This window comes from Triturus cristatus, chromosome 3_2, assembly GCF_964204655.1.
Source record: "Triturus cristatus chromosome 3_2, aTriCri1.1, whole genome shotgun sequence".
NCBI classification, from domain to species: domain Eukaryota; kingdom Metazoa; phylum Chordata; class Amphibia; order Caudata; family Salamandridae; genus Triturus; species Triturus cristatus.
The window spans coordinates 1,137,651,584-1,137,676,634 of NC_140584.1; positions in this window are offsets into that span (position 1 = coordinate 1,137,651,584).

Consider the following 25,051-nt stretch of genomic DNA (forward strand, 5'->3'; position numbering starts at 1 on the left):
GCTGTCAGTCCTCCTTCCCACCCGGCCAGACATCCCACCATGAAACGTGCTTCCATTGGAGGGTGTGGAAGTTGGCTTTCAGGATGTCAGGCAGTGGTGTACTGCTTCTGATTTGAGCACAACCCCTACCAGGGCCTTGTGCTCCCCACAGCAGGACCCAGTGTCAGCCATCTTGTCAGTCATTTTCCACTCCCTGTGATGATGGGCCAATTGGGAGGGGGAGCATTATGTGTGACTACAAACCCCATCACACTTTTGGATATACTCACTTCACCTGCATACCCACTATTCCTTCCTGTCAGTCAGCTGCACTGTGAGGTAGTGTGTTTGTGGTGGCAAACTGTCTGACAGTGTTTATTTATCTTTGTGCCACTGCCTTGCTCTATTTGTTGGTAGGTTTGTACATGTGATAACACAGTTACAAGTCACTATGAGATGGCAGGTATTGTGTTTGTCTGACTAGCACACACATCTTGGGATGATTATCTATTGGTTACTGTGGCTTTGCTAACGGTGCATGGTTTCACTGTCCCCTTGCCACACAATATTAAGTATATTGGTTGTGTACTCACCGGGCTCTGGTATGTCTGATAGACCATGGACGCTCTCTGGTGGTAGGATGTCCCGCACCTTCTCCTCCCAGGACCTGAAGTATACTGGTTTGTCAGGAGGGCCACCACCAGTGTGCTGACTCAAGGCGTGATCCTTCTCATTGAGTTTCTTGACCATCCTGCGCACGTCATACCACCTGTTCTGGATATCATCCTTTGTGCGCAACACTAGTGCTTGTGCATTCACCTTGTCCATGATCCTCGCCCACATCTTTGTTTTCTGTGACATGGGGATACTTTGGACCAATTTACCAAACAAATGTGGCTCTACTCTGATGATCTCATCTACCAGCACTTCTAACTCACTATCTGTGAACTTTGGATTCTTCTTTGAGGGCATGGTGATGGGTGGTGGTAGTGAGTGATGTGTGTGTGAGGGTGCAAGTGAGGGTGGGTGAGTGTCAGTTTTGCTAGGTGTATGTGTGGGTGCTTTTGGTGAGGTGCTAATGGTGTGAAAGTTGTGTGATGGGTGAGTTGTGAGTGTGTCTATGATTGCTGTCTGATGGTGTTCTCTGCTGGCTGTTCTCTTGAATTTGCAAAGGATCATGGTAGTGATTGGTGTCCTTTATATAGGTGGAGTTGTGCGTGTGTCTTTGTTCCAAGTTTTTTTGGGGGATATTTATTGACTTTGTCATCGCTTGTTTGGTCCTTTTTTGTATTTTTTCCTTTTGGTTTTCTAGGCATGAAGGTGACGTTCTTCTGACTGAGACGGATGCGGATGTTGGCTCGTGGGGGCTTCTCCGGGTCTTTCACACTGACTTTCTTCTGTGTTTCATACGCGTTGGTCGCAGAGATCTATATTGCTTCAGGTCCCTGTTTTCTGTGCGTGTCGGTCATGCGGCTTGGGCTCCGTGCGAGTCGGTCTGGTTTTACACGCATTGCATTGTACTGCGCGGATCGGATATCGCGTGTCGGTCGGGTTTATTCCTGGTGCGTGTCGGTCGGTGCGAAACGCGTCCGGTTTCCGTGCGAATCCCTGGTTTCCCTACGGCTCGGTCGTACGGCTTGTATTCCGTACCTGTCGGTTGTAATTCGCACGCATTGCATCGTACTGCACGGGTCGTACGGCGCCGGTCCGTGACGGTCGGTCTCTGTTCCCGGTCCGTGTCGGTCGGTACGTTTTGCGGCCGGAATCGGAATCATCCCCAAAGTAGCACAGAAGCGGCATCATAGTATGTTGTGCCTAATTTTTATCAACAAAGCAGAAATTGGCGGTAAACTTAGTTTCAACTATCTGGACTTCCCAATTCAGCATGGAGATAAAATTCACCTCTTAATATGTTGGCATTTCTACTGTTGGGTGAGATTGTGTACTATTGCCAGTGCAGCATTGCAGCTAAAATCATGACCATAGAATCAATGCACTGATGTTGAAAGACCACAACATTTCTACCCCACCATCTGAAGTGGGGCAGCTGTTGCAGCTGTTGCATCAGACGTGGTTAGCACATGTACTCTGTATTACTATATGAAGCGAGCCCGGCTGCTATAGTGGACCTTGCAGAATACTTACTCACGTTTTGCTTAGGTGTTTGAGTGAGTGTGATGTCTCTTGGTGATGACTGACACTGCTGCGGCAGACACTCTGAGGTGAGCCACAGGCGTAGAACAGGATTTGATTTTCTTCAATGTCTCACAAGATCTAGGAATGCATTTATAAAAATATTTCCTGAATTTGTTGCAGAATACTTGATTTGATGAATAAGAATCTGCAGCACAGAAAGGAAGTATGACAAGCTGGCACTAAAAAAGATTATAAACAAATAACCTGCGTTCAGGAAGAGTCGCAAGGGCAGAAGCCCTCGTGGGTGGTGCAGAATATGTGTGCTTAAGCAGAGGCACAGAAGGAGGCAGAATGTAGTATGCACCTTCTATGGGTTATTCCTCTGTTGCATCTTGGTACACTTTACAAAGCACTCACCCTACTTACACATACCCTACAGCTTGAAATATGTGCCTTTTGTAGGATTTTCCTTTTTTATTCCAAGGTTGACTCTGTAGAGATTTGTTGATTAGTTTCATGTAGGTGGCCCACTTTTCACTGAGTTTATAAGCAGTATTCTGTGTGTTGTTTCTGGGTTGCTCCTTGGTGGAGTCCTGCTTCTTCCAAGGGTTATTCCTGCATTAACTCCATAGAGCACTGGCGTTTGTAAACTGAGAAATATGTGGGGGGTCCTGTGCTGTGGATTATCATAACCTTTATCTTTTTTTGTGTTTGATATTATGCCTTTCTAGACAAAAAAACCAAGTAACTGTTAAAAATACATTGGAATTTTAAATTAAAACCTTTAAAAACATTTAAAAATCATGCCTCTCACTTTATTCTCTTATTTTCAAATGTATGCACCACAACAATTAATACTGTGCTTATATATCCGCACTATTAGGAAAAAATCCCTCTGATATTAGTTTGGAGTTATGTGCAAAATTAATGCTTTAAAATGCCAAGAAAGGTATAATAATATTAAAGTACTTTCCTGTAACATTTAGAACATCCTGCGAGAGATATACTTAAATGTATATTATTAATATGTCATAGGATATCGTTTTTCGAAACCTTTTTTCGGTGTCTCTCTAACTGTCTTTATGCCTTAGCATGTGCAACAAGCAACATAGTCTATCTTCCCTCTTAAACTCAGTGGTAAAATGTATTACAATATTTAAACATATATTAAAGTACAAGATGGGCGAGACAACAATATGCTAAAATATATTTTTACAGTACTGCCTCTAGGTATATAAAATGTCCCAAAAATGTAAAGAGATAAACTAGAATGCATATTAGTAAAGCCTTCATATAGGTTTAGCATATTACTTGGAGTTACTGATAAAAAGCTTTCAATGTTTTTAGTTGTCCCGCTCTCTTTTAAATTCATTTAAAATGTTTAGACATTAAACTGAAGAAACCCAAGGTTAAAGTGACATTATTATTAGGTTTGTTAATAAGGTCTTAATTTAATATGGGTTACAAAAACAGAAATTCACTTTTAAAAAAACAAAGGTTCAAGTGGTCTTATAGTTAAGTGTTAAAATGAGATTAGAGCTACATTTTAAAATTCACCAGTTATAGCTCAGTGAACTATCTTCAACTTCATCCCCTGTCATGCACAGCTTGTGACCTCACAGATCACAGCACTCATGACATATTAAATGACATAATTGATGATATCTCAAATGACATAATTGATAACATCACTGATGACTCACAATTTGACAGGTATGCAACAGCTATTGATACCTTCAGCCAGTTTGTAAGCACAATCCACCAAAGTGTCATAAAATACAATGCAGACATTCCTGGGATGAGCAGAATGGCATACGACTTTAGAGCCATGCTTACAACCACACTGTGAGTTCAGCCATCTTTAAGCAGGTCACCACTACATTGTACATTATACTACAATCTGCAGTGCCGCACAATTTTCAGAGAAGTTCTGCAAAAAAATATCCACATCTCAAAACCTTTACTTTACATAGTCTATATCTACAGCACTGTATGGCAACTTTTTATTATAAGCATGTGCTAAAACCAACAGGTGGATAGTCTGTTGTGAACAAAAGCATTGGCTTTTCTCACTGTTTTTTGGAAACAGAATTTGGCTTTAAGGCACTATCTACTTTGAAAAGGGCATCTCCAACCTACACCAGATATGTTCAGCAGTACTGCTTGCACAATACAACTTTCACTATGTTCAGCTCACTATGCTTGGCTCCAGGACCTATGCTAATCCATTGTATGCGCCCACATGTATACACAGTAATTCTACCTTGTACATAACTGTAGGCCCTTTAATACCAACGTTCTATTTTGAAAATGATGTAATTTGAGATGTCATCAGGTATGTCATCAACGTTGTCCTTTAACATATCATGAGTGAAGTAATACATGCTGTCATAAAAAGTGCACAACAAGGCTTCAAGTTATAGTTAGTTTGCTAAATGCCAACTGATGAAGTTCTTATCTCATTTTAACACCTAATTATAACTAGGGCTCACAGTTTTATGGTATTTCTTTTTTTAACATTTCCGTCTGTATTTAACCATAGTTATTTGTGGGCCATTTTATCTGTATTTATCCATATTTATTTTGTGTTTTACGTATAAATGTTGTTGTAAAACTGTACATTTCCATATTTATTTAAATGAGACGCGCACTCATACTTTGATGTCTGTCGTGTTTAGCTATTTAAGTTGCCAAATATTACATAACAGTACATCCACTGGCAAATATTAGCATTATATCACAAAGTATGTTGACACATGCAGTTATTTAAAGAAATTTGATCCTGTTTTTTACTTTCCCATTCTGTTCGTCTGCTCAGCTGTTGGGCTATAATTGATGAAAGACAGCACGAAGAGTCACTTAAAAAAAGCACCTTTTCTGGGGCGTGGCCTGGCAAGCCGTGATGGCGGACGTGTGCTAGGCAAGCTCCATCCGGCCTGAACACTTATCCTCCATTTATCCTGCCCTTCGATCTTTCTCCTGCATCTCAATCGTGCCCCAAGTGGAGAGTGAGAGGGGGCTATGTTCGGTGCCCCGATTTGGTCCCGTATATCTGTGTGGCAGACCGTGGTAGCAGCAGCCCGAGGTGCGGCCTAGGAGGAGCGAAACTGCGCCATCGCTGGGAGCAGCAGCCGGTGACCTAAGTGCGAGGTGCCTGGGGTCTCCGGGGCCTGCTGTGCTGGAGGCCGAGTGCCCACAGAGGCTACCAGCGAGATAGGGGTGACGAGCGGTGGCGGCCTTCTGCATCTGGCTGCGGGAGTCTTGTGGAGGCTTCCCTTCCCCCCGCATCCTGTTTGAGCTGTGGCAGTGCTGTCGGCGACCATATTGGGCCACGGGGAGATAACAAGCTGCGCTGTTGGCAGCCTCGTTGGACTGAAAGAGGGTGTTGAGGAGCGGTGGCACTGTAGACTGTGTCCGGTGGCCGCCATACCGACTTGGGGCCAGCGCTGAGTCCGTGCCCTTTGAGCCATCGGACACCCGGAAAGCTGCCCTCTGCCCTGATCGCTGTTGGTGGCGCTATGCACTCGTTCCGGAGGCCATCTTGTGTCACGTGAGTTGGCGGCATCAGAGCCGGCTCAAGGGACTGCTGGAGCCCTCGGCGGACTTTGCCCATCACTGCTTAGCCTGGAGGTAGGAGATGGACGCATTGGGGGGCCCAGGGGAGAGTTTTGATTCCCCTTGGCTGCTTGAATGAGTATCCTGTTGGCTGGAGCCACGATCCTTAGTGAGACTGTGGAGGGGGCTTTGATGCAGCACTGTGGAACCTCAGCAGTGGGTGATTACCCTTGATTCCTAGCTGCTCACTATTGGTCATTCCTGGGGGGCCCCCCTCTTTCGCTGCTCCATCTGCCAGTGTTTAGGCGATCGGTGGCCTTTTGGGGCGCGTGGTCCCGGACCTGTGGTCCTGCTGCCCCTCCCTGCCTTGCTCATCCTCTCTCCCGGGGCGTTGTATTGGCCCGAGACGTGCACTGGAGTGTGCCTCTTCTTCCCCTACGTGGAGGGGTCTGTAGTCCTCTGCAGCAGCGATTGGAGGAGCCGGCGCCGGGGGACTACGATCCTGAGTGCTTCATAGACACCATGACGAGGGACAAGGCCAGTGGGAGCTCGGCCAAACAGAGTACACTCGATAAATATACAGGTCCTGGGGCCGCCGCTGTGGCACCTGGAGGAGCACAGGGGACTGTGCCAGACATACCGGACAATGCTGCACTCATGGCCACCATCACGCAGTCCTGAGATGTCCTTGATGCTAAATTCAGGGCGGTCGGCTCTGATGTCATGCTCCTCAGACAGAACTTGAGGAATGCTGTGGCCCGCATCACGGAGACCGAAACGCAGATCTCTGGTGTGGAGGATGAGGTTGCCACTCTACAGAAGTGGGTGGCCACCCTTGAGAAAACCCAGCGGGGCCTTGCGACACATGTGGAGGATGCGGAGGGGAGGGCCAGGCGCAACAACCTTTGCTTTGTGGGCTTCCCAAAGGGATGTGAAGGGGGGAATATGAAGCAATTTCTTACTTGGTGGCTGGAGAGCCGGCTCCCTCCAGAGTCCCTCTCCCGCCTTTTTAGTGATCGAGCGTGCTCATAGGGCTCTTATGCAGAAACCTCCACAAGGAGCCCGCCCGAGGCCGGTCATTGCAAAACTACTGAATTATCATGACCGTGATGTCATCCTCAAACAGGCCAGGGCCAAGGAACCTCTGCTCTTCGATAATGTACGCTTACTAATTTTTCTGACTACACAAATCTGGTCCAGCAGCTAAGACAGTCCTTTTTGGTGGCCAAGGTACGTCTTTGTGAACTTAAACTCTCATATGCTCTACTGTATCCGGCCCGGCTGCGGGTGATGTACCGATCCCGCACCCTCTTCTTCGACTCGCCGGAGGAGGTGTTTCAATGGACAGATGAGACAGTTCAATTGCAATCCCATACGCCGCCTCGGCGGGAATCGAACTCCTCATCCAGCGAGGCGGCTTGTGGGCTGCCTCAATGGAAGCTTAAAGATCGTAAACGCTCCAGATCCAATCGTCGATCTTGCTCCTGCAGTTTATCCTCCCAGGCCGGCTCGGCCTCCTGACAGACCACGTCGGTCTCCTGACTGGATGGGGAAACGCAGTCCTGTGTACCCTTGACTTTGTTGCCTGGATCGAAGGGGTCCAAGTGAGGGCCGGCTGTATTTTCTGACAGAGAGAGTGCCTGTTGACATTGGGCTGTAAGTTGGGAATCCATTGGTCGAGGTGGGCCGAGACTCCCCAACAGATGCTTCATCGTTCTTGAACTATAGGGTGAGAGGGTGGTTGGGTTGTTTTTGTTTTTGTTCTTGTTACCAGGTCGCACTATGCTACAGTACTGCTAGATTTTTACACACACACCACATGCTTTCTCTCGCACCAGTGTTTCCTGTCGGAGTCTTCCATGCCTCCCGAGACTCTCAAACTGGTAAACTGGTAAGCTGGAATGTCAAGGGGGTACTAGACAAAATCAAGCGGGGGACATTCTCCAGCAGGCAAAGAGGGCCCAGGCCGAAATACCTATGTTACCAGAGACACATCTTATGGGCTCGAAGGCGCTCTGCCTCCAGCGGTATGGCTATACTCAGGTGTTCCACTCAGAGTTTGTGCGGGGTGGCAATCTTGATTCACCGCCGAGTTCTATACACGCATGTTAAGACGTGGGCGGATACTCATGTGTGATACTTGTTCCTCCAGGGCATAGTTAGGGAAGAATCAGTGGTGCTGGGATGTGTCTATGCCCCTCCTCTGCATTCCTGGGGCCTGGTAGAGCGGCTTATGACACTGTGGGCGGAAATGCCTGATCGCCTGTCCATGGTGGGTGGCGACTGGAATGATGTGATGGATGTGTCCTGGGATCGTTTACGGCCCAGGGGGGGTGTAGCTGCTTGCCAAGTCACGAAACATTCCTCATTAGTGTCTGGGCTTGATTGGGTGGACCCCTTGCACCGGCTCCATAGTAATGTGCAGGGGTACACATATCTTAATGCGGTCCACAATTTCTACTCTCGCCTCGATTATTTGTTTGTCCCCCGGGCGGCTGCTGGTCGGATGGTGGAGCTGGATATCCTCCCAAGGGGTCTCTCTAATCATTCGCTGATCGCTGTTACGGTACAGATGGGATGGGTGAAACAGCCCTTCCACTGGTGCCTCTCGACGTGGAACCTCCAGAAGCCAGACTACAGGGAGTGCATGGAGAGCACTCTCGACCAATACGTGATGCTTAATGTGGGTTCGGTTTCTCGGGCTGAACCTTTGTGGGAGGCATTGAAGCCCACGTTACGGGGTGTTGACATATCTTTTTGCGCGGCAGCCCGTAGGACTCGGAGGGAGGCACTGCTACAAGCAGAGGCTAATATTGCAGATCTAGATCATCGCAGCAGGGGTACAGAGGGCACCAAATAGGGCATCAGTTACTGCTGGCGCAACAGAACTATGCAGCTCTTCTCATGGATGAGGCCCGCCTGACATGGCTGGCAACGAGCAGTAGGGTGTACCAATGGGGGTATAAATCGGGCAAGATGCTCCATCGGTTGTGTCAGGGGATGTTCCATTCTCAGGCTCTCCTTGGTGTAGTTGGCCTGAATGGAGAGCCCCTTATGGACTCCTCCGCCATTGCTGAGAGTTTCTCTATATTTAGCGGAGCTCTATGCCCCCAAAGAATGTCTTCACGAAGATGTTATCAGCTGTTTTTTGGATGAACTCCCGCCACGGGCTCTGACCAATGAAGCGAGTGCGGAGCTGGATCTCCCACTCACGGAGGAGGAATTGGGTGCAGCCCTAGGAGACCTTAATTTGGGTAAGGCTCTGGGGCCTAATAGACTTCCTTGTGAGTTTTTTAAGAAATACTTTCTACAGCTTGGACCCCATTACCTTAGGGTGTTAGAGGAGACCCATGATCGGAGCCGTCTTCCCCGCGATTGGAGGCATGCGGAGATAGTGGTTTTCCATAAACCTGGCAGACCCCCAGATCAGCACGCTGCATATTGTCCCATTTCCCTCCTGAAGATTGAAGCTAAAATATTGGCCAAGGCTCTGGCCAACCACCTGCGGTCCCACATCACTACATTGGTACACCCAGACCTAGCTGGGTTTATGCCCCAGAGGGCGACCAGGCATAACATTAGACGGGCACAAGTGGCTGTTGTGACCATTCGGGGGCTCAGTGACCGGGCGGCGCTGCTGATGGCAGATATGGACAGGGCGTTTGATTCCCTTAGTTGGATGTATTTATTCACGTTGCTGAGCATATTGAATCTTGGACCGTGTTTTTTGTTCTGCTTGTCCTTACTCTACACTGATCTTACTGCGTCCGTACGTGTCACTAGCTCTACTTTCTCCACCTTTTCTATTGGACGGGGTACCAGCAGGGCTGTCCGCTTTCGCCGTACTTGTTTGCCCTGGCGGTTGACCCTTTGGCTGCCTGAGTGCGCATGGATGCACAGGTGACTGGCTTTGAATGGGCACATGGATTGTCAGATCGTATTGCTTTATACGTAGACGACGTTCTATTTTTTCTCACGGATGTGGACTGGACGGGGCCGCGGCTGCTTCGTATAATGCAAGTGTTTGGAGAATCGTCGGGTCTCTACCTGAACACAAGCAAGTCTACCCTATGGCTTCTCGGGGAAACATTTAATCTTGGCTCTTGGGCTTTGTCAGTTCGGGTGGTTCACCGGTGGGGTATTTTTATCAGATGCGCCCACGGTGGCTTGAGAAAGGAATCTGGTTCCGGTCTGGGAACGTGTGCGAGAGGATCTTAAGACATGGTCTCATATGCCACAGTCTATATATGGTAGGTCGGCCATCTTTAAGATGGTCTCACTTCCCCGGCTAGTGTATCAATTGCAGAATTATCCCTACCCGATTTCCCCTAGATGGTTCAGGCAGGTTAATGCTGCCTTGGGTCAATTTCTATGGGCAGGGGGAGTGGTAAGAGTGGCTTACGGACATGTTTCTTTTCCACATGTTGCGGTGGACTGGCGACCTCTGACATATTATCATACTACATGGCCTCACACATGCTTGTCTATACTCTTGGACGGCGTCTTATGGGGGATCTCTCTCTATGCACAATTTTGTACTCTGTACCGATACGCAATTCCCTGCCAACGGCGACCCATGTGGTTTTCCAGCGTTGGCGTCAGGCCTTGCGGAGGATGGGGTGGTGGAACATACTGACATGAGAAACCCCTTAATGGAATAATGGCCGCTTGCCACAACTAGCTACTCTGTCATGGTTTCGGGGATGGGATAGCATAGGTATCTCTACCCTGAGGGACGTTATGCGGGGGCCGATCCTGAAGTCCTTTCAGGACCTATAGAAAGACTTTCAAATGCCGAAAACCCAAGTTTACAATTTTACAAATACCTCCAATTTTGACACGCCCTCTCCCCTAGCCTGCAGGGTTTGAAGTCTCTGGCGGAGTTTAGCCCGGTAGAGGCGAAGGTATAAATGGGGGACCTTCAAGACCATAAGATATCTAAGATTTACCAATCCTTGGTGACTCACTACTCCCCTACATTGCCGAAGCTTAAAGGGACCTGGGAGGGGACGTTGCTCCACTTGATGAGGAAGACTGGATGGAGGCCTTGGCCTCTCCGCAGGGGGCCATAGCGGTGCGTCTGCGCTTTGTCCAGTTTAAATACCTCCATCAGGTTTACTTCACACAGGTTCGTTTGTGGAGGGCGGAGCTGGTGGCCACCCCAGTATGTCTTAGATGCGAGCGGGAGGAGGGGACCGTGTTACACACGATTTGGCACTGAGGTGTTGGGCTGGGGCTTGTCCCACTCGCCGAAGTTAGTGCTTTTATACATAATGGAGGGAACTGGGGCAATATTTACAAACGCCCTCTTATGTTGCTAGGGTTCACTCTGGCGAAGAGAAACATTGCTAGAACATGGAAGGCGCCAGCACCGCCCTCAGTATCGGCATGGAAGAAGGGACTGGACTTTTGTATGGGCATAGAACTCCCCATTTTCACTGAAAGAGGCTGCCTGCAGAAACATTTTAAAATTTGGAAACGTTTGGCGGACTACTGAGGTTTGCTGCTGGATCCGGTCTCTGCCACAGGGCCCCTCTATCCAATTTAATTCTCATCTGCTGGTGCAAACTGCAGTTTCTTGCTTTGTAGTATATGGTAGCGAAGGGTGGTGGTGCAACATTCATGGCTAGGCTGTTCTTGAGAAGCTGTTAGTGCGACCGGGGGGAGGAGGGTTGTTGGGAGGGGTTTCATGTGGCTTTATTTCATTTGTATTGCTCTTCATTTCTCCTTGATCTCTGTATAGTCAAAGTCATGATGTTTTATGTTTATTATGCAGAGGTCTCTGGGTTACAGAGCCCAGCTCTATATATGTCATTTGACAAATAAAATTTGTTAAAAAAAGCACATTTTCTGTATTTATCCACTTTTAGAAAATAAATGCAGCCAGAAAACACATTGTTTTCTGTCTGCAGAAAACAGGAAGCTTTAATTATAATGTCACTTTCATATTTGTTTTATAGATAGATAGATAGATAGATAGATAGATAGATAGATAGATAGATAGATAGATAGATAGATAGATAGATAGATAGATAGATAGATAGATAGATAGATAGATAGATAGATAGATAGATAGATAGATAGATAGATAGATAGATAACCACATGGGAGGATATGGGACACACTACAAGCAATGTACAAGCTAACAATATGCAATGTAAAAATAAGCCAAAAAAATTTAGATAGCTTGCAAGAGGCTATTTCAGTCAAAGAAGAATGCTTCCTTCTCATCCCTTCAATCACCTTAGAGTAATCATCAATGCCGCGAACAGTGCATTAAGTGTAAGACTCACCACTCAGAAATGTTGAGAAGAGGTGTGGCGTTTGTACCCTAAGACATGTGAAACTGTGGGCCTCATTTACAAAAACATTGGCGTAGAGTAGAGCTGAAAGCCTGTTAGCTGCGCTGCCCTATGCCTATTTGAAAGGGCAGAAATGCAACATATTTATGAGTTACGGTGTACTGCTGTCCTTTCGGCCAGCACCGGCGCACAATATGGTGCCTAGTGCCAACGCAGGCACCCTTGCACCATGCATTGTTGGCAGGATTGTTTTTGTGCAAGTAGGGGCACCTTCCTACACAAAAACAATCCTTTTAGGAGTATTCCTATTGGAAAGAGGAAAAAACGAGAAGAAATGAAAACATTTCTTCTCATTACGCCTGCCCTTGATGGGCATAAGAATTTGGTGCTGCCTCAGGTTTACATGATTTTGTAAATCTGGGCCAGCGTTAAAATCCATGGATGCTGAGTGGGAAAACCCACTGCAACGAACATGGATCACTTTATTGATGCAGAGCAGTCAGTGGTTTGCGCTGCCTTGCCTTACTCCATATCTATGAGTACATGCAAAGCCACGCAGGGTGGCTTTGCGTCTCCTGATAGATATGATTGAGAGGTTTGCACAACAGGAGCGGTATAAAAAAAAGTGATGCTGTGGCGATGCAGGCCTCTTGTAAATAAGACCCTATGTTTGAAAATTCATAAATGGAATCTTACTGAACAGAGCTTAATCGGAATCAGCAGGACGTTTTACTTAACAGTTTAACGAGCGCCTTAGGCAATAAAAAACTGAAAGGGTAAATTTATAAATGGCATTGGATTGCCCATCTAACTGGAATGAAATAGTGCTCTACAGCCTGAAGCAGAAATGGGAAAGAACAATACCCAATGCGTTGCTTTGTCTCCATGTCACACATCGAATCTTCTTCAGTCACAGTACGTTGCAGCACCCCCATAGGACAGACAGATTGTTACAGTGGTGTTTTCTCTTTAGTTAGCGAGCAAACAAGAACAAATTTAGGGGCATATCATCACGGCCATGCGATAATTATCGCTCAGCGCTCTTAGCGCAAGGATAATTATCGCCGGCCAACTCTGAATTTTATCGCGGAGATAGCATGTTATCAGCAACACTTATCTCCAAAGCGATAAAATTCAGAGCGCAAGCTGCCAATTATGCGATTATCACTGGAAATACAGCGTTAATCGCACAAGGTTTGGTGAAAGCTTGCTGATAGGGCAAGGCATACTTAGCCATGATATCCACCTTACATAGGATATCATGGCTAAGTCAGTTTTGAAGCAGGCGTAAGGAAAGTAGCGATACCAGAGGTTATCGCTACTTTGCTTGTCGCTCTGCAGGTTAGCGTGCCCATTGATAATTGGAGAAATGTCGCTTAGAGACATTTCTCCAGTTATGTCAGGGCAGGAACGCCCACTTTGCATCTCATTAGAGATGCAAAGATGGGCATTGGGATTAAGGGCGATAATGCAAGGATTCACGCGATAGTGTGACCTTGCTGATTAGGCGATAAAATTATCGCCGCTTTCAGTCCGAAAACGGACGCTAAAACGGCGATAATTTTATCTCCGGGGCTTGATGATATGCCCCTTAGCACCCTTATTTAATTTTCATAATTTTGTTTTGTTGGGGTCCAGTCATAGGTGCTGGAAGTAGAGATGTGTGGGGGGGATTGGTTGGGGTTAGGGGTGCTGAAGTTCAGAAGGTGAATATGCAATAAAGATATCTTTAACGTTTGTCTCCATCGTGTCACGTTTAGTGTGCGATCAATGACAGAGGTCAACTGTCAAGCTATGAATTTTGACAAATTGCTGCTCAATGGTTTAACATGGAGCTTGAGGTTACCTTTTCATTCTCTGTCTACAAAGTGAGAGTATTTTGTAGAGGGAGCTATGTGTCAATCCTGCTGGAGGTCAAGGAATGTGACAAAAGGCTGTAGGATGGCATTTGTTTTCTAACACAACAATATTTAAATATCTCTAAATAGACTACAAATATTTAAAAATATATCAGCAATTAAGAAGGCACACATGAAATCACTTTTTTGTAAATCGGAAGTGTTATGGAGGCAAATTTTTTAATGGAATCAAAACAAATTAATAAACTTTACTTAATGACGTGCAAATGATAATTATTCGTTGTAACCCCATTTCCACACATTGTCATTTGTGTGGTATTTAGTTTTAGCAGGAAAACTGTATGTCTGTGAAAATGTAGTGGTCATTTAAATGGAAAATGGGCTGTAAGTGGCAGTGCGCTATCACATCATGCTTTAGTAATATATTTGTGGCAGTGTGCTCCAAAATGCATCTCCTGCTATAATATATACACTCACCACTCTCCTGCTGAATGTGTGGCTTTTTTGATTTGCTTTGGTGAGAGCCTGGAACGCCCTCCCGCTCCACCTCAGACAGACGACGTCACTCCCCATCTTCACGAGAGGCCTCAAAACATGGCTCTTCGATACACCTCCTCCTTGATGGACTGGAGCCTGCACCTCCCCTCCTCCCCAGCGCCTTGAGACCCTTACGGGTGAGTAGTCGCGCTTAACAAACCCATGATTGATTGATTGATTGAATGATGCTTGGATTTTTTCACAACCCTTATGACTTCAATGATGTAACATTGATGGCAGCACCCCCACTCTTAAAAGTGCTACCGCACCACTGGGCCCAGTCCTGGCAGGCTTTGGCCCACTTTGAGCACTGACCGGCATTAACACCGGAAGATACAAGGGTCCTTAACAACCCATGGCTTACAGCAGAACCTCAACAGAGTGTAAAACTACTGCAACACATGGTGCCTGAAAACAAAACAAAAACCTAAGTCATGGAAGTCTAAAACAAATCGAAAGCAACAACCGGCCAATGTCCGCTAACAAGAAGGCTGTGGACCACAATTCCAGATACAAGTAGGGAAGCTCCGGATGAAACTATTGATAGGGCTGCCCAACTAATTCTCCTCCATAGCAATGAAGCCTGGGGCCGTGCAGACACTAATGCTCACATCAAGAGGAAACATACACCTGCTGTCCTGCAAACAACTAGTGAACACGCTCAAGAACGCTCCCAGCAAGCCCTGTTTTGAAAAAATAAACCTGCTCAGTATGCAAAAACAAATTGAAAAATCCCAGCTACAACTCACATCAGTACTGAGAACAAATGGCTTCATCACCTTAGAAAGTGGGGCAATAAAGTATGTGACATTGGAACGCAAGACCACAATAAAAGATGAGATAAATACCTCTAAAAACATAAAAAGTTGAGAAGCATAAATGTGAATCTTATCAAAAGAAAATAATGAAAATATATGCAGCATACTTTCAAAAACAGAGCAGACCACAAGCTACTCTCTCGTAGAATATTAACTCACTCCACCTCAAAGAGTCTCAAAGACAGAGACCCATCACATGCTGGAGACAAAAAACTCACACATACCAGGACTGTCAACAATGTGACATGGACCTCATAGAAAATGAGATACACTTCCTCATTCACTGCTCCAAATGTGAGGAAACTAGCCACAAAGCTGGATATTCCCAGAAGGCTTGTGCCCTTCTCGGAGATGGACCTGAACTGTGAGGATAACCACCAAAATGGCGGGAGGGGGATCACAGTGTGTCATGTGTTATATCACATAATATATTGCAACCACAGCATCAATATAACCACTACATTGCAAGGTAAGGCAAGGTCAGTAGACATGGGGTTAGGAGTATTAAATATGTACTTACTGTGTGATCTTGTGGTTAGCTCGATACAATGGCTGCAGTGTTGATGTACGTCAATGTTCTCAACCTTGATGTAGTGACATACAACCAACAGAATAAATGTTAGGCATAAATGTTAGGCTTGGAGAGTTTGAGAGACACTCACAGCTTTGTACAACTATTGCAAAGTCTATAATGAAGCTTTCACAACACATGCAACCCCATATGCCAGGCCTAAAACACATTCCTAAATTTAATTCTGATAGAGGACAAATTACAGTGAAGGAGAGGGGAGAGGAGAGAGAACATAAGCAGGAGGGGAAGTGACAAGACAATAAAAATTAATCACACAGGGAGACTTAATTCCATGATATCATTCTGTATGAAATACGGCATAGTACAGCAGCTTCTGTGGGATTACGAAATAAATGCAAGAAATGGAGGTCCCTTCTCGCACCATCAAAGACCCTCAGTCACAGAATGGATAAAGATATTTAGAACCCAATTTCGATGACTTTCCGACTGACAGCCAAGGTTTCAAATCCAACCGCCCTATTACAATGATAGCAGTCAGATTTGAAAGCGGCCGGTCAATCCGGTTGGCTTCCGATGGGCTCAAGGAGCCCGTCAGCCAGTCGGGAACCGAACATAATCCAATTTGAACGGCATTTCACCCGCCAGTATTATAATGTTGGTTTCCGACAGGCTTTGCTTGCCTGGCTTTCCAATGTGGAAAGCCTGTCGGAAAGCGACTTTGGGGGCCCCTAGCAGGGCCCCGCTACTTTTTGCTCCGGTTGGGAGCCAAGTGGGCCCACACTGTGCAGGGATTTACAATGACTCCCATTTCTCTATGGGAGCTTCTGCTGAGGCCGAGTTCCGACCGCCACACAAGCTCCCATAGGGAAATGGGAGTCTGCAACTGCACCATGTTCAGTCACATCGTAATTGCGGTCTCGGACTGCCGAACCGAGGTAGGCTGGTTCCGAAACCACATGGCTGTTGGTTGGAGGCAACTCCGACCGACATCCAAATTAGGCCATAAGTGTCTTATTTCAAAAACAGGTAGCTACTACTTTATATATCCTACCACTCCAACCTTCCCACCATGCATAACAACGAGACCCTTATCAATAGAGAATCAGAATGTTTTCTCTACAAAGTCATTCTGGTATGTGGAGAATTAAATTCAGGACCAAACACAGAATGAGACTAGCTATATATTCAGCAAGAATTGCCAATATGTCTGGTCCTGGCAGGTATGCATATTTTCGCAAACCTATCTGACATGTAAAATAAAATTTGCAAAACTAATATATAAAAAAGGAGTGGCCTAGCAATCCAAGCCCACAATCCTTGGCATTGAAGTGTACTCCTTATCATTTGGCTGTATGCTTGTGATGAAACAAAATGAAACATAGAAAACAGTTGTAGTGGGCTGACCCATTGCTCAAGTTCTGTGCGGTTGACGCATAATATGATTGACAATTGAACATGCTATTGAATGAAGAGGGCTTACTCAAAGCCCCTTTATCATTATATTTGTATGTATGTATTTATATATGTATTTATATATGTATGCATTTTTACTATGCATTTTTTGACACTTGAGACTGACAAGACAGTTACAACTGTTTCTGAGCCAGACCTAGAAAGCGAACTAAGCAAATCCCGGAAAAAAAATATGCCTGTCCTAAAACGTATGACAAACAAAATACAGCCCATATGTCAAAACAAATTTTAATGTACACAATAACTACATTTATGCAAAGTCCAGTGGAGACTTACTGGGATGAGACAGACTATGTGATAGTTGCAAACCAACAAGCAACATAAAACATTCATGATTGGACCACAGTCCTACCTCTCTTATCCCAACTACACCAACTGCATGAATCCATCAGCAGTGAAACACAGAGCCAAGCATCTCAAACAACCAGTGCAAACTCCTATGGGAAAGAGGCACAATTGTCAATATAGACGTAACACAACTAGAGGTGCTACAAGTAACCATGATTTGCCAGAACTAGTCCAAAAAATAACCATCAAATAAAGGGTAGGAGAAATTAAGTGAGTACCGAATACATAAACACATCCATCTGTCGGTGATTAACAATCAGTGCCTCTTAGAAGTTCACTCAAGCCATGAATTGCCTCTAAAGACCAAATTCAAAGGAACAACGCAAATCATGCCACCTGCCCGAGAAAACGTTACATATCTAGTAACCAACTGGTGCAGCAGTTTACACAACAACTGACAAAGTGATACCGATATTCACACAGTTTAGTCACTATCCAATATATTTAGTGAGACACTATAAATTAGTCAAGTAAACAGTCAATCACACAGCTACTAAATCCTCCATCCAGATATTTATATTAATATATCCACTCATTCTTCAATGCAGATTGCTATATATATAATACATATTTAAATAACGAACCAAACCACATTCACTGGATGATGTCATCAGTGATGTCATCAGTGATGTCATTTGAGATGTTATCAGTGATGTCATCAGTGATGTCACTGACCATGTCATAAATGATGTAATATGTGACATCATCAGCAGTGGAATGCGCGAGTTATAGTTAGCAGAACTAACTATAACGGAGGAATTTTAATGGTTTTGTACAAGTGAAATGTCCAGCTAACTATGACAGCCCTGAAACCTATGGTTTTTTTCAGTGAATTTCTAAGGTTTTTTAAAATGCTAATTCCTAACTAAAACATGTCTGAAACCTATGGTTTTTTCAGTGAATTTAAAAGGTTTTTTAAATGATAATTTTTAAACGTAATAATAATAGTTATATGTATTTTTTATACTGATTTTCTACAGTTTTTTAACTGTTTATTTTTACATATTTTATTTTTTAAATTACATAATATATTTTTAATATAAATGGGAAAAAAATGTTTTCAAAAATATTGTAACTGAATTTTTTTTTGTTTTATATTTTTATTTTTAATATATTTATATTATTTTCTTAATTTTTTTTTCAGTTGGAATTACCAATGTTTTCCTATGGAAGGTAATTCAATGTGCAGGTAAAGTATGTTCACGTTACTTTTGTAATCCAGTGCTGGACTCCTAGGTTCAGCACTGGGACCTCTATCTGGAACAGGCAAGTAATTAAGGGCCCGATACACAGAACTAACTTAAGACAAAATCCTAAACTTACTACCATTTTCGTATTCACAGAAGGCACTTACTCATTTTGGTATTCACAGAAGACACTTACTCACTTCGGTATTCACAGAAGTTAGGAGTCCTAACTTTTGGACTCCTAAATGCCTTCTGTGAATACCGAAAGTCTTAAAATTAGGATTTTTCTCAGTTTAGGAGTGCTAAAGTTAGAAGTCCTAACTTTACTACTACTAAATTGAGAAAAATCCTAATTGTAAGACTTTTGGTATTCACAGACGGCATTTAGGAGTCCTAAAGTTAGAAGTCCTAACTTTACTACTACTAAATTGAGAAAAATCCTAATTTTAAGACTTTCGGTATTCACAGAAGGCATTTAGGAGTCCTAGAGTTAGGAGTCCTAACTTTACTACTACTAAACTGAGAAAAATCCTAATTTTAAGGCTTTCGGTATTCACAGAAGGCATTTAGGAGTCCTAAAGTTAGGACTCCTAACTTCTCTGAATACCGAAATGAGTAAGTGCCTTCTGTGAATACCAAAATGAGTAAGTGCCTTCTGTGAATACCAAAATGGTAGTAAGTTTAGGATTTTGTCTTAAATTAGTTCTGAATTACTTTTCAGGATCAGTACTGGGCCCAAAGATGCAGCACTGAGGTCTCTCCTGATAACAGGTGAGTAAATCGGAATTCGTAGTTCGGCTGATTTTACATTGGTCCCGTATATATAGAGCCACTTTCCTACACCATCCCCTCCCTTCACCACTGTGTAAACGCGCCCTGTGTCCGTTTTGAGTTGGGAGATTAAGTCCCCTTCAATCCTGAGGGTCCCTGGGGGCCAACTAGCCCACCGGGTACCTCCAGTAAGCGCCATAGAGCTGTGTTGCAGAGAGGTGTAAAAAGGGGCGTGGCCTCTGAACACCTCTCTACAACGCAGCTCCCTGGCGCATACTGGAGGTACCTGGTGGGCTAGTTGGCCCCCAGGGACCCTCAGGATTGAAGAGGTATTAATTCCTCAACTTAAAATGCGCCACAGGGCATGTTTCCACACATGTCACTTCAGGCCCCGCCCCTTCCCTTCACCACTGTGCAAACGCACCCCGTGGCGCGTTTTAAGTTGGGGGATAAACTCCCCTTGAATACTGAGGGTCCTTGGGATGCAACTACCCCACCAGCTACCTCCATTAAGCGCCACAGAGCTGCGTTGCAGAGAGGTGTAAAAAGGGGCGTGGCCTCAGAACACCTCTCTGCAACACAGCCCCCTGGCGCATGCTGGAGGTTCCTGGTGGACTAGTTTGCCCCCAGGGAACCCCAGTATTCTAAGGGAATTCGTTCCCCATCTGCAAACACGCCATTGGGCACGTTTGCAGAGTGCTGCAAGAAGGGGGCGTAGCCTCTGGCGCGATGCCGGTCTTTTCTATTACATTTACAAGCCCCAGGGGTGGCGGTCCCCGGGGCTGTGGGGGGCACATGTTTTGCCCCAGGGGGTGGCGGTCCCCGGGGCAGTGTGGGGGGATTGCCCCCCCCACAGTTTTTTTTATCATGCCCCCGGGACTTGGCCCCCCTGGGGGCTAATTACAAACGAAGCGTGGGAGCCCGCGCTTTGTTTTAAAAAACAATTCGTCCGAAATTCACGCTGGGTGCGCGAATCTCGACGATTTAAAAAAAAATGTTTTATATGGCCCTGGGGGTCCTTGTGGGACACCCTAAGCAGGCCTAGGGGGTCAGGGTATTTCTACCCTGCCCCCTTTTCGCGTTTTGCGAGGTTTTTTTTCTGCTTTCTTGTGCCTCGGTTCTACCGAGGCACAAGATGGCTGCCAACACTTCCTGGTTTGGTGTGTTGACAGTCCATTAGCATGCAGATCATGACCGGGAGGGTTCGCGCTGGGTACGCATAGGGTGCGCAGATCCTCCGAGGCCATAGATATATCTATGATTTTACTTTTGATTTTCTCAGGAACTACTGAACGGATTTAAACCATTTAACCAAAAGGCACGACTCTCAACCAAGGGCTACCCTTTTGTCAAATTTGGTGTTATTCCGTTCAGCAGTTCGGGCTGTAGCTGCGAATAAAGGTTCCTATAGAAAATTGCATGAGACTTTCAAGATAGGAGCGGACCGGGGGGCGCCACGAGTTTTGAAAATTTCGCGAAGATTCGTCAACCGGCGCCAAAGATATTCCAAATAGAATGTTGCGGATTTCCTGTGGATAATAGGTCCTAACTATAACTACCAACTGGCAACCACCAGTAGGTAATATATATATATATATATATATATATATATATATATATATATTACCTACTGGCGATAGCCAGTAGGTAGTTATAGTTAGGACCACGTTTCCATAGGAAAACCTCAACATTCTATTTTGAATAACTTTGGCGCCGGTCGACGAATCCTCGCGAATTTCTCAAAATAGGTGGGGCGCTACGCTCCGCTCCTACCCTGAAAGTCTCGGGGGGATTCGTCAAGCGGGGGCTGAGATAAAAGGGGGGTCCCAAAACGCGTTTTTCCCATGCATTTTTCCATAGGACCTTTAGAACGAGCTACAGCCCGAATGGCTGAACAGAATTACTCAAAATTTGGCAGAGAGGTAGTCCCTAGGTCAAGGAAGTGCCTTTTGTAGGTTTGGTGTAAATCTGTTCAGTAGATTCTGAGAAAATAGCCTTTAAATCAATATATATATCTGAGCCAGCTTACGGTACGCTTACCGTACGCTTACGGTAAGCGTACGGTGGCGTGCGCGAGCGCGATTCTGATTGGCTCTTAGATCTTAGTAAACATTCGAATCGGCCGAAACCAGGAAGCGGCGGCCGCCATTTTGTCTCTCGCACTGAGAGAGATTTTTAAAATCGGAAGCCCAAAAACATGTAAAGGGGCTGTTTTGACAACTCCCTCCCACATAGTCATGTTGAGGGAGTCCCCAAACATCCCCCAAGTGCAAAAACGGTTTTATTTTTTTTTCGGCAATTTCGCGGGGTACGCTTACCGTACGCTTACGGTAAGCGTACGGTAAAAAAATAAAAATAAAAAAAACACTATCCACACTTACCCCACCCCCTGTGCTTTTGGTGGCCGAAGGCCACCAAATGTGCTGGGCTTATTACAATGGAAAAAAACACTATCCACACTTACCCCACCCCCTGTGCTTTTGGTGGCCGTAGGCCACCAAATGTACAGGGCTTATTATAAGGGAAAAAAACTTAGCATTTAAAAAACCGTACTAATTCACTGAAAAAACCATAGGTTTCACACACGTTATAGTTAGGAATTAGCATTTAAAAAACCTTGCAAATTCACTGAAAAAACCATAGGTTTCACACATGTTATAGTTAGTGGAAATTTTACTGATAAAAAACCAATGAAATTGCCCCGTTATAGTTAGCGCAGGCAACTATAACTCACGCGACCGCAATCCTCTGCTGATGACATATGTGTCTTTATGATAAAAAAATATTTGTAATATATGTATAGCTAAAAATGTATGGAAGAAGACATGGGCAAATAAGTGTCTAAATACAGTATTAGCATCAGCAGAGGATTGCGGTCGCGTGAGTTATAGTTGCCTGCGCTAACTATAACGGGGCAATTTCATTGGTTTTTTATCAGTAAAATTTCCACTAACTATAACATGTGTGAAACCTATGGTTTTTTCAGTGAATATATATATATATATTTTCTTTTTTTTTCACTAACTGATTTAAAACTGTATTACAGATATCTGTCGGTAATTAGGGCATAGAACAGTCGTATGCAGTGAATATGACATGTTCCAATATGGCGGCTATGCGCACACAGAGGTACTATCTCATTGTGAGTCCGTTTTCTATGTTGAGCTGTTGATCTGTATGTAATGCGCTGGGTCACTAGCGTTCGACGTGTGATCAAGAGAGTTCACTCTCGAAACGCGTAACGTCGGAATAAAGATCGTTGATATACCCTAAACTGAGAGCGCGCTTTACTTTGAAAACTGGAATCACACTGAAAAAATGTATTTTACAAAACTGCATTTTATGCAGTATAAAATAACAGCTCACAAGTGCAATTAAGTCTGTTTTACCCTATGAAGATTATAACATCTACCTCGTAACAACAACTAATGTGAGAAGCGAAGTATCTCTACTATGTTTATTTGGTGATGGTCACGTGATTCATGATGCAATTGGTAAAAATAATGGCGGATGCAATACTCTGTGTGTGATCAAGGGCACTCAGTGCTCGAAACGCGTCGCAGAGGGAGAGTCAAATGAAATAAAATCTTCCTGCCTGAGCCGTGAGGGTCCGTTTCTCCTTTTTTCCCCGCTGTGTAAGCTGTGAAAGCAGAAGCTACGTGGATGTGTGGAGAGTGCACTATTTATATATATATATATATATATGCAAAACAGGAAACAGGGAACTCCCAATTTCGAATCTGTTCACCTCAAATGTCTGCTTTTCTAGCCAAGTTGTAGCACAGGATTAGCACAGTAACAGCCAGGCCTAACTAGAAAGGGACAAAGCCATCTTTACAGCATATTCCTTAGGCACAGTATTGTGCTAAACAACAGACATTTGAAATGAGCAGATTCAGTGTGTCACTGGTGTTGTAGGGTGCTCCATATAAAGGAGTTACTTGCCGCCTAAACTTGAAAACTTGGGAACTACCTAGAGTTCCTTGCTTCCTGTTTAGCATAATTTACTCAGCATTCAGCCTGAAAGGGTATTGTCTTTATAAATAAATAAATATATATACAGCACTCCGTCACTCCTTTATTTGCAGCATGGACGGAAACGGACCACCAAATAGTGCCAAAAGGTGAATATTATTGCCTGTTCGGTACTGACGTGTTTCGGTTCAACAAGAACCTTGATCACATGACACAGGTACAGAGAGACTCTCCATTTTTAAAGTGACAGACAGTGCAGAAATTGAATGCGTTCACGTGACCCCAGTCAAACAAGACTTAGTAAAAAGACTTTGAATGTATACAGATTGCTGAAATCGCCACAAAATAAATAGATATAAATATAAACAAACATACTTATAACATCTCATTTTTGCTATCTGGTGTAAGTGCTAATTTCTGATAAAAATATCCACGATAGAATATTCAACCTTATCTATTACTCAACAACGTGATTTCTAGATAAAAAGCATTACGATAGTAGCATGTTATTTCCATGATTTCAATGAAAAGCATTTGTCATTGTTAGTGACATCATTATATACTTTTGTCATTGCTTGGCGTCCGTTTACACATACAATTGTAAATATAAAAACTAGTGAAGTGTCCATGAATAAAAGTGCAAGTGCTGTTCGTGTTGAGTCAGACTTCTCAGCAAGTCCTTTAAGTATCAAACTAAATGGTCCCAGAGCAGTATTGGTATAGTGCCATGGTTGCCAAGGTGTATTAGCATATGTCCATGCGATTATGTGCCTAGTATATTATGTCTAGGTTTTTATCAATGTCAATTGTGTCATTGCTATCTAATTATATTGACATTTACTTAATCATGGTCAAATACCAAACTTGGAGACAACTCATATAGTAACAGTTTATCCTTATTCAATAGGCATCGATTAAAATCTTATTCTTTAAATGCCTATTACTCCTTAATAATGTGGATATTATTGTTACTGTGTGTCCTAAGTAATGTAGTGGGACATATGTCACACACTTATAATGCATAATGTGTAAAATCGCAGTTATTAGCTATAGTCTATGCTATACACAGTGCAAATCATTTTTACATTCTTTCACCTTAGACAATTATTAAATACTGAATTAAATACAATAAATTAATTCATTAAATATCTAAAATTGTGATCATATAAAAATATATTAGATTGGTATCTAAACAGGGCTTGATTGTACAAACCGATGCTTGTATAATAGTACATTAATTGGAAGACATATTCCAGTAATGTCCCTTATTATAAAATTAGTTTGTCTAATAGGGAAAAATTGTGTAAAAAAATCAATAAAAATATTTTTTTCCAGATATGTGTATTATTCTAAGCATTTCATAAGAACTCCAGGTATCATGTTGTAATTTCGATAGAAAAATTGTGAAGCGTGTGTACATTCCATTTGTCCTACTTAGGCTAACTATAATTAAGATTTCTTACTGACATGATATTGTGTATAGATCAGTCTGTTACATGATATGTCAGTATTGATTTAGCCAAAAAGAGGATTATCATGTTTGAAAAGATGTTTATAGGCAAGTATATAAGTCTTCCGA